Raw genomic sequence first — 10,012 nt, forward strand, 5'->3', positions numbered from 1 at the left:
CTAAACTTCAGAACAACCATCATTGAGAATCACCTTAAGTCTAGCTGAACAGAAATCCTATAGCTAAGGATATACAGAAAGAGCTACCTCAAGACTGGTAGGAGGGGCTGAGATGTGGAATAAGCTGGTCCCGAGATGTAGAATAAGCTGGTCCCACACCTATATGTGCCACTTAAAAATCAGGAGGAATATCTCTAGGTTGCAGAGTTCCCAGCCCCACGTCAGGCTCCCCAGCCCAGGGTTCCAATGCTGCGAAGAGAAGTCCCCATAACCTCTGGCTGAGAACACCAGCGGAGAGTGTGGCTTAGTGAGAGGAAAAGCAGCTGGAGTCTCAGGGGTTCTGCTTAAAAGACCCGGGCACGGACTTACTGACAAACTTACTTGCTCTGAGCTCCAGTACTGGAGCAGTAGCTCGAAAGATACTAGGAACATACAGGGAGGAATTAAATTGTATGACTTCAGGGTAAGGGCTAGATGGGCACCTTTGTCCCAGATGGAAATGCTGGCAGAAGCCATTGTTCCTTTATTGAACCCTCCCACCTCCCAGCCTATATATGCAGGTGGGTGCCATAAATGAGTCTCTATCAACCTAGCTAAATTGTTTGCACTGCCCTGGTAATTTCCTGGGACACCACATCACCCAACTTATAAGGCCACCCAAGCTGCTTCCAGTGACTTTTCCTTACAAACAACCTGTCTTGGCTCATGCTATGGATTTTCTTAAAATCTCTCAAAGGTTCACAAATCCCCCCAAAGCAGCATATGGCCTCAGTATGCCCCGTAGCCCTTACTAAGCAGCCCAAGCGCAGCACTGAAGGCAGCTAATCTCAGTTTGTAGCTGGCCTCTCCCAGTCACCTCCAAGCCATTCAGTACAAGAAGCAACCATCTGCAGATCACTTTAAAACTTGTACCAAGTGACCCCAGACAGGACACAGGCAGTGGCTGACCTTGGCCTGCACCAGAGTCCCCCCTCCCCAAAGAGGGCCTAGAACCAACACACCCAGTTTCCAGCTTCAGGCCAAACCAGAGTATCATCCAACTACCTCCACAAACACACCCAAAGGGCAGAATCAGTAGGCACCAGAGCCCCGCTAAAGCAAATCTTGCTCAGTAAGGTCAGCCCCTACACAGCAGCTCCTCCACTGTAGTCACGGCCAGTTCTCACAACCAATCAGCCTGAGGGTCAGTTTCTTCCATTGACATGCCAATAGCAATCAAGGATCAACTACAACAGGAGGGCACACACAACCCACACTAGGGAAACACCAGGTGACCAGGGAGACTCTGCCACTAGGCCCCACAAGACACCTATTATATAAGGCCACTCCTCCAAGGCTGGAAGACATAGCAGCTCCACCAAATGCACAGAAACGAACATAGGAAGGCAGCCAAAATGAGACAAATCTGTCCCAAATGAAAAATCAGAACAAAACTCCAGAAACGGAACTAAATAAAATGGATATAAGCAATCTACCAGATGCAGAGTTCAAAACACCAATTATAAGGATGTTTAATGATCTCAGTGAGAACTTCAACAAAGAGAAAACATGAAAGTAGAGATAGAAAACATAAAAAAGAATCAGTCAGAAGTGAAGAATAAAATAACTGAAATGAAGAATTCATTAAAGAGAATCAACAATAGATGAAGCAGAGGATCGAATCAGTGATCTGGAAGATAAGGTAGCAGAAAACACACAATCAGAACAGAAAAGAATCTTAAAAAGAATCCCCAAAATGAGAATACTTTAAGGTCCCTCTGGGACAACATCAAGCATATCAACATTCGCCTCATGAGGGGTGCCAGAAGGAGAAGAGAGATAGCCAGGAATTGAAAACCTATTTAAAGAAATGATGATGGAAAACTTCCCTAACCTGGCAAAGGAAATAGCCATACAAGCCCAGGAAGCACAGAGGGTTCTAAACAAGATGAACCTAAAGAGGCCATTATAAATGAACCAAGGCACATTATAATTAAAATGCCAAAGTTTAAAGACAGAGACTCTTAAAGGCAGCAAGAGAAAAACAGTTACCTACAAGGGAGCTCCCCTAAGACTGTCAGCTGATTCCTCAACAGAAACTTTGCCAGCCAGAAGGGATTGGAATGAAATATTCAAAGTGATGAAAAGCAAGGACCTATAACCAAGGTGACTCTACCCAACAAAACTGTCATTTAGAATCGAAGGACAAATAAAGAGCTTACCAGACAAGAAAAAAACTAAAGGAGTTCATCACACCAAGCCAGTATTACCAGAAATGTTAAAGGGACTTTTTTAAGAAGAATTAAAAAATTAAATAAAAATGCGAATAATAAAATGTCAATAACTACATTATCTATCAACAATTACTTTCAGTGTAAATGGATTAAATGCTCCAATCAAAAGACATATGGTAGCTAAATGGATAGGTAAATAAGATCCTTACATATGCTGCCGATAAGATACTCACTTCAGATCAGAAGACATACACGGACTGAAAGTAAATAGATAGAAAAAGATATTTCATTAAAATGGAAATGAATCACTTTTCAGCCTTTGGCTAAGATCAAGTATAGTATCTGCTCTTATCAGTTTAAAATGGAAATGAAAAAATATCTGATGTAGCAATACTTATACCAGACAAAATAGACTTTAAAACAATGGCTATAACAAGAGATAAAGAAGAACCCAGTAATTCTACTTCTGGGTATTTATCTGAGGAAACTCAAATCACTAATTTGAAAAGATATATGCATCCATATGTTCATCGCAGAATTATTTACAGTAGCCAAGATATAGAAGCAACCTAAGTGTCCATCAGTAGATGAATAGATAAAGAAGAGGTGGTACATATATACAATGGAAAATTACTCAGTCATAAAAGGAATGAATTCTTGTCATCTGCAATGACATAGATGGACCTAGAGGGTATTATGATGAGTATAAATCAGACAGAGAAAGATAAATACCACATGGTTTCATTTATATGTGGAATGCATAAAACAAAATAAACAAACAAACAAAACAGAAACGAACTCAGAAACAGAGAACGTTTTAATGGTTACCAGATTGGGGGAGGATTGGGGAGCTAGGGGAAAAAGGGGAAGAGATTAGGAAGCACAAATCGGTAGTTGCAAAATAGTCATGGAGATGTTTAGTATAGCATAGGGAATATATACACCAATAATATGGTGTAAGATCAATACTAGATTTATCAGGGTGATCATTTCATAGTTATATAAATGTATATTCACTATGTTGTGCACCTGAAGCTAATATAATATTACATGTGAACTGTAATTGAAAAATTAAAAATAATACTAAAAAATAAATAAAAGAGTGAGATATTGGTCCCCACTCAGCTGGTCTTATTCTTCTGTTTAACAGCTTAGCAGACCAGATAACAAAGGATCTCTTTGCAGCTGTTTTTCTTCATGTTACAGAATTTTATAGCAACAAAGGAAATTGGAGATTATCTTTACAGATGAGGAAACTAATGTCCAAAGAAATTAAGTAACTTTTCCAAGGTTAAAGAGATATTTGTTTCTGTAGTCAAGATAATGGTAAAAGTTCTCCTAATGCCTTAGTTTTTTTTTCTCTCTTTTTAAGTTATCTTTCCGATTCCTACCCTATGGAATATTTATTGCAGACCTACTGTGCTCAAAGTTCTGAGTAAAGTTTTCTGGGTACAGGGATCTGAGTAAATCATGACCTGTGAACTCAATTGATGTGTGTATACCTTGTAAGGAAAACAGACACGCCAACAGAAAGATGAGAGGAAGATGCACAGAATCTGGTGACATTAGCACCAAGCTCCAAAGTGTGGCAATAAAATGTGAGGGCAGAGGAGGCAGGGTAAACCTTTTGAGAATGAGTCACAAGAAAGCAGAATGCGTGCATTTGCCACCTTTCCTTACCTACCTTCAGATGCTTGTTTGATTGGACATTGGTAATCACTGATGCTCACTCTGGTCCATTCCTCCACCAAATGCATTACTCGCTTCCTTTATTTGGTCCTCACAGCACCATTGAAGAGGATTCCACCACTAATTTTCAATTGAGGAAATGGAGGATCAGAGAAGTTAAGCGATTTGTCCAAAGTTACCCAATTAGTCAGAGGCAACGATCTATTCCTAATGGTGCTTCACGTTCCCTTAGTGCAAAACAATGATGTCCTTGAGGTCATGTGTTTCCAGAGACATGATCAAAAGGCAACATCACAGTTTAGTCCTGGGTATCATTTGGCCACTCAGTGCTCTTCATGTTTAGATTCAGGAATTTCCTTGCTTGCACAGAAATGGATACACAGTGGGGCAGGGCCAGGTTGGGCTTTCAAAGCAGCGCCGCACTGAATAGGGCTTCAGACGGTTTCAAGGACTCTCATCAGAGGCTCTTTGTGCATTTCACGGTTGGTAGAGCTTTATGACTCCAAAGAATCCATTATTTGTTTTATTTATTGCAGACTTGCAGCACTAGGCTTTGCTTTTTCTTCAAACTTGCAATGCTTAGTGCACGATAGAATTATTTTCATTTTTCTTTTTCTTTCAGAACCTTGGAATCCTGTTAGAAATTTTCTAGTACAAGCATTTGAGGGAGATACTAGTACTCAGGTTGGGCATCTGGGAGAGATAGACAAGCTCTTATTACAGCATGGAGGATGGGGAGATTACCTGGCCAAGTATCATTTCAGGTTGTGGCAGAAAGAGATTAGCTCCAATTTATCGCCACTCACATTTTCCTCTTTTCCCCCAGTTTTCTGGTGTCATGGAAATGATATTTGTGAATCCCAGGGGCCTCTCACAGTGGTGTCAGTTTAGAGATCTTCCCAGATACATCTAAATGTGGACATAAAATGTAATGGGAAGAAATTGAAAAAATATCGGTTTCTTGATTCTTTATTACTGTAGTGTTAAGAAAGCTATTTCTCATGCTGTTTCATAAATTTGAATCCAGGTATATGTGTTAATATGTATTCAGATGGCTTTTGGATGACTCAAACATGAAGATTTTTAAATAAAGTTTGCCATTTTCTAGCAATTCATAGTGTATACTTTATGTTTTAACTCAGTATTTGATTTTAAAAATATAAACAAAAGTAAAAGTAAAATTAAGTTTTGGTTGCTAACTCCATTAACATTTGACCTAAATTAAATTTGAGTATGACAGAGACAAACATTCAAATTTTTCTCCCAGTAATACTATCTCTGTGATACAAAAGCACACAGGTCAATTTCAGACTCTAAAAGGAATTACTGCAAACCTCAAAGAAAATGCTTTTAATTTCATGGAAGATTTTGTGAGGCAGGAATGCTCAATGGGACATTTTAATGTGTGACATTAGCTTGTTTCCTAGTATTGCTAGTAATTTTACTAATTAGGACCAATTACATCATTTCTGCCTGGGTTTGGGATATGTTGTTGTTCATGCATGATCTCTTCTTCTGATTCAGAAACACTGTTGTCCCCTTGCACCGCTCCATTCTTACCAGCAAGAGGGTCTAGTTGGAAGATATGGCCAATGAAAAGGAAAGATACTGTCTCTAAAAGAGATTTCTGAGAAAGAATTTAGTGAGCTCCCTAATCTCATTCAATTGGATGGAAACCACAGGACTAAACTCCTCTGATGAACCTCAGAATTAGACTCTTCTCATGTAGAAGACATGAGGGTTAAAAGTAGTGCTTGATTCTCACTGTTGGATGCAGGCTCTCAAAGCATCGTGGCCTTATTCAGCACAGCAGAGAGGTGCCTACAGAGATGACAATAGCAGTGGCAGTTGTCTGTGGTTGATGCAGGGGTGTGCGTGGAAGAGTTTTCCCACAACAGAGTGATATTTCAAAATCTCAGAGGCAGAAAAGCAGCAAGCATTTTGTCTTCTGAATGGACTCTGGTCAAAAGGGAGAGGTCCTGAAACTATAAGCTGCTAAAGAATCCCTTGGGGAAGTCTTTAAAAATCTTGCCTATTGCCTACCAGAATCTCTGATTCCCAAGATCTGAAGTAGAGCACGTGAATTCTTCTCAATATTGGAGTTTTATCATGAGTTACAGTTCTCAAACTCAAGTAATTGACTCTCTAAATAGATAGTTAAGTTAAATATGTAAGAGCAGTTAATGAATCCCATATATTCCATGAATCAGTGATACCAAGGTTGTGATAGGTAACACTTGTGCATACTAAGGATGGAAAGTGAGCAATGCAGTCTAGAAAGGCCTCTAGGAAGAGTTACAATTTGGCCAAAGCTCATTGACCATGTAAGATTTAGATGATGTCAGCTAATATTGAATGGGATGAATTGTATCATTTGTGGACAAATTGACTAATTAACTATAACTCTTCTAATAGCTGAATAAATCATCTTCTATAGGCATGATTCAGGATGAGTAACAAATTGAGAATGTTACCTGTCACCCCAAATGGCCCCCATTTCTTTCCTATCACATCTAGACACAAAATAAGGTCAGCTCTCTCCTAGATTCACTGAATTCTTAGTTTTTTACTGCATTATCTCTAACTGCCTTTATAACTGATCTTTGACAAGGCAATCAACTCCATTTAGTCTTATTTCCCTCATTTATACAATGGGAGGGTAGTGGTGGATGATTTCAGATACCTTTTAGCTCTAACATTCTATCTGACCCAGCCGAATACTTCTCATTATTATATGACTGGAAATAGGCCAGGTCAAATGATATCTCTTCAGGCATAACCATCAGATACAGCTGTATGCTGTAAAGATGGATATTATACTGTTCAACTTATCATCATTAGTTCCCTAGTCTTAGAATGGGAATGCACTATAGTTCATATCTGTCATAGTTAGTATTTGGAAGTTTCAAAGTATGTGAGATTATTCACATATTTATTCCTGTGTACCACATATGCCATCCAACGTCTTCCCTTCATCATGTGTCTATGACAATATATGGAACAGAAAATCTCCATCAGCTGACTCTGACAGAAGTGTATTATTTACAGTGGTGTCAGAATGTGCCGCTTATAATTGACTGGGCTCATAATAAACCAACCTAAGAATCTTTTCTTCTCATATTCCTTCTCACTGGTCAATCTTACATTTGTGTTCCTTCCATCAACAGCTTCTTCATTATTTACAGAGGAGGGAACATACCCAAGGTGGTGCATAAGTTATGTTATAAGGTGACTCTTTCATCTTGGGAAGGTCTCTCTCTTTCTCTCTCTCTCTCTCTCGCTCACTCACTCGCTCGCTCGCATGCATGCATGCAAGTGCACACACACACACACAACACAAACATGCGCACGTATACACACACACAGGATTTTGCTTATGGCAATTAAGGGCAAGAGAAATCAAGTCAACTGAAATCAGTTTCTAAACCACACAAAATGTGCTTCTCAATTTTTTCCAACTTTGGGATACAGTGTGGAATAACAATAATAGTTACATGGCCAGTTTTATTTTTTATCCTAATTTTTCTTCTTACTATCTGTAAGACCTTGAGGAAATTACTGAACCTCTGACTGTCACAGTTATGTCATCTATAAAATTGGGATACTAATAATAGCTAACTTATAGGAGTGTTGAGACTATTAATCAGATAATAGTCCAGCCCCATCCAGCAGGACATAGACTTGCACCATTATGCCTCTCACTCCTCTCCCCAATTACGCACTTCCTCCTGCTCCACTTCTAAAGACTCCTTAACCTTAACATACATGTATCACTTCTTGTCTAAGCTAAGTAGGTTTTCTGTTTTTTATTTTGTAGCCCAAAATATCATACTTCTTAAGTCTTACTCGTTGCCTCTCTTAGTTTCTAAGGTGCAAAAGCCAGAGGTGGTCCAGCAGTTATGCTCCTTGGTTTTTACCCAAAGGAGTTGAAAACTTATGTCCACACAAAAACCTGCACACAGATATTTATAGAAGATTTATTCATAATTGCCAAAACTTAAACACAATCAAGATGTCCCTCGATGGGTGAATGGATATATAAATTATGGTACATCGAGACAATGAAATATTTAGTGCTTAAAAAGAGAAGAGCTTTCAAGCCATGAAAAGACATGAAGAAAACTTTAAAGCATATTGCTAAGTGAAAGAAGCCAATCTGAAAAGGCCATATACTGTATGATTTCAACTATATGACACTCTGGAAAAGGCAAAACTGTGGAGACAACCATCCCTGATGGTTGCCAGGGATGAATAGGTAGAGCACAGAGGATATTTAGGGTAGTGAAAATGCTCTGTATGGTACCATAATGATAGATTCATGTCCTCATACATTTGTCCATACCGATCGAATGTACAATGCCAAGAGCAAACTTTAATGTAAACTATGGACTTTGGGTGATTATGATGTGTCAATGTAGGTTCATCAATTTTAACAAAAGTACCACTCTGGTGGGGGATACTGATAGTGGAAGAGGCTATACATGTGTGAAGGTGCGGATATACAGGAAATCTTTATACCTGCCCCTCAATTTTGTTGTAAACCTTAAACTGCTCTAAAAAAAAAGTTGTCATAATTTAAAAAAAGGAAAAAAAAGAGCCGCAGTGAGGTTTCATGTGGCACCATGCTTGCTGAAGCAGTATTTTCATGGTTAAGACAGCTAACTCCCCATCTCCCAGTTAGTCTGCCTCTGCGTTAAACATCCAGGAACATTTGGGAGTATTGTTCTCAAATTTCAGTGGACAAAGTATTCATGAAAAACAGCGATTGAGGCAAGTATTTCTTTTTAATTCAATTGCTCTGAAGAAAATCTTCATATCTATGCAATTCCTAAGGATTAGTATAAAGCTATTGCCTGAAAGTATTTCTAGTTTGGCACACACAGTTCATTTGTGATTGTTAGAGCATACTTTGGTCTTCTTCAAGACCAAGAGCAAAGATGTTTGGTAGAATGAAGTAACCAAAGAATACCTGCCTGAACCTGGGGTCCCCTAACTACCAGGATTTTACTTTTCTCACAATCTTGCTTCCTCTCTCAGAAGCATGGATTCTTAACCTTAAAATGAGAGGATAAAGTGAATTATATCTAAGGTTTATGTTGCCTTTACCACAGTTGACTTCTCTTTTTAGGGATTCTTAGAAATCTTTCTAAATTGTATTTGCTCAGCTTCTGAGGCAAGCCTCAAGTAATGAATAAGCTCTTTGTTTGGTATTCAGTTGTCTTTTAATGTAAAAGATTTTACTTTCAGAAGGAAGATGCAATCATCTTTCCTTTCTTGTGGCTTCCCTTTCTTTATTTGGATGAGCGTAAGTGAAGATTTACTCCACTTATGTCTCATAGAATTGTTTAGTCTTAGAGTCTGCAGAAATATAGTGGTGAACTAACCTAACATTTTGATGTAACAGATGAGGAAATTCAGGCAAAAAGCATGGTCAAGGATTAGTTAGCTGTGGAATCAGGAATAGGATTTTGGTGTCTGCATCCCTAGTCCAGTGTTCCTGCAACAGCCACATGCCTCCGCTTACTTCCTAGAATCAGGTGAAAGATTCCTTGGACCTGAACGCATGGTTCAGCCAAGACAAACAGTGGTGTATATTTTCAAATGCTAAATCTGGCATGCATATATTTGTTTGGTTTAAGGGCCTTTCAATTTTGCATTTTCTTACTAATTCTATTTCCAAAATGGTTACAGATCAGGTTAGATAGTGTGCATCCTTCGTTGATGGTCCATTGCCTACCCAACTCCTGCATCATATCTTTGAATGATGCTCAGAAGTACTCTGAATGGGATCTTGGCTCTTACCTAGAATTTGTAGTTTTAGTTGAGTACTTTGCTGACTGGATTTTACCAGTTAGCTTTTGGGGATTCTGAGATGGCAAACACACGGGGCCATCATATTTGTAATAGCTAGTATTATATTGAGAAAAACTAAGGGAACTTAACAGATGAAATCATCTTCAATATCACTTTGCTAGCCGTCAGTACAGTGTAGTGTAAAATTTAAAGTGTTTTATCCACATTTATGTTTTAACCACAACTTTGCTTCTTCTGGACATGGCAGTTGAAATTCTTTATACCCATTACTATCAGCTATCTTATCCTGAGTCATA

At 38.7% G+C, this 10,012-nt stretch overlaps 1 protein-coding gene and 1 pseudogene across 2 annotated transcripts in view; both read left to right on the forward strand.

The window, feature by feature from the left end:
• Nucleotides 1-10,012, forward strand: part of LRMDA (leucine rich melanocyte differentiation associated) — a 999,992-nt gene that overhangs the window by 897,189 nt on the left and 92,791 nt on the right. The gene's annotated exons all lie outside the window — the stretch shown is intronic.
• On the forward strand, nt 2,518-2,632 carry LOC111736580 (annotated as a pseudogene).

Source organism: Pteropus vampyrus, unplaced genomic scaffold (genome assembly GCF_000151845.1).
Source record: "Pteropus vampyrus isolate Shadow unplaced genomic scaffold, Pvam_2.0 Scaffold20, whole genome shotgun sequence".
Taxonomy (NCBI): Eukaryota; Metazoa; Chordata; class Mammalia; order Chiroptera; family Pteropodidae; genus Pteropus; species Pteropus vampyrus.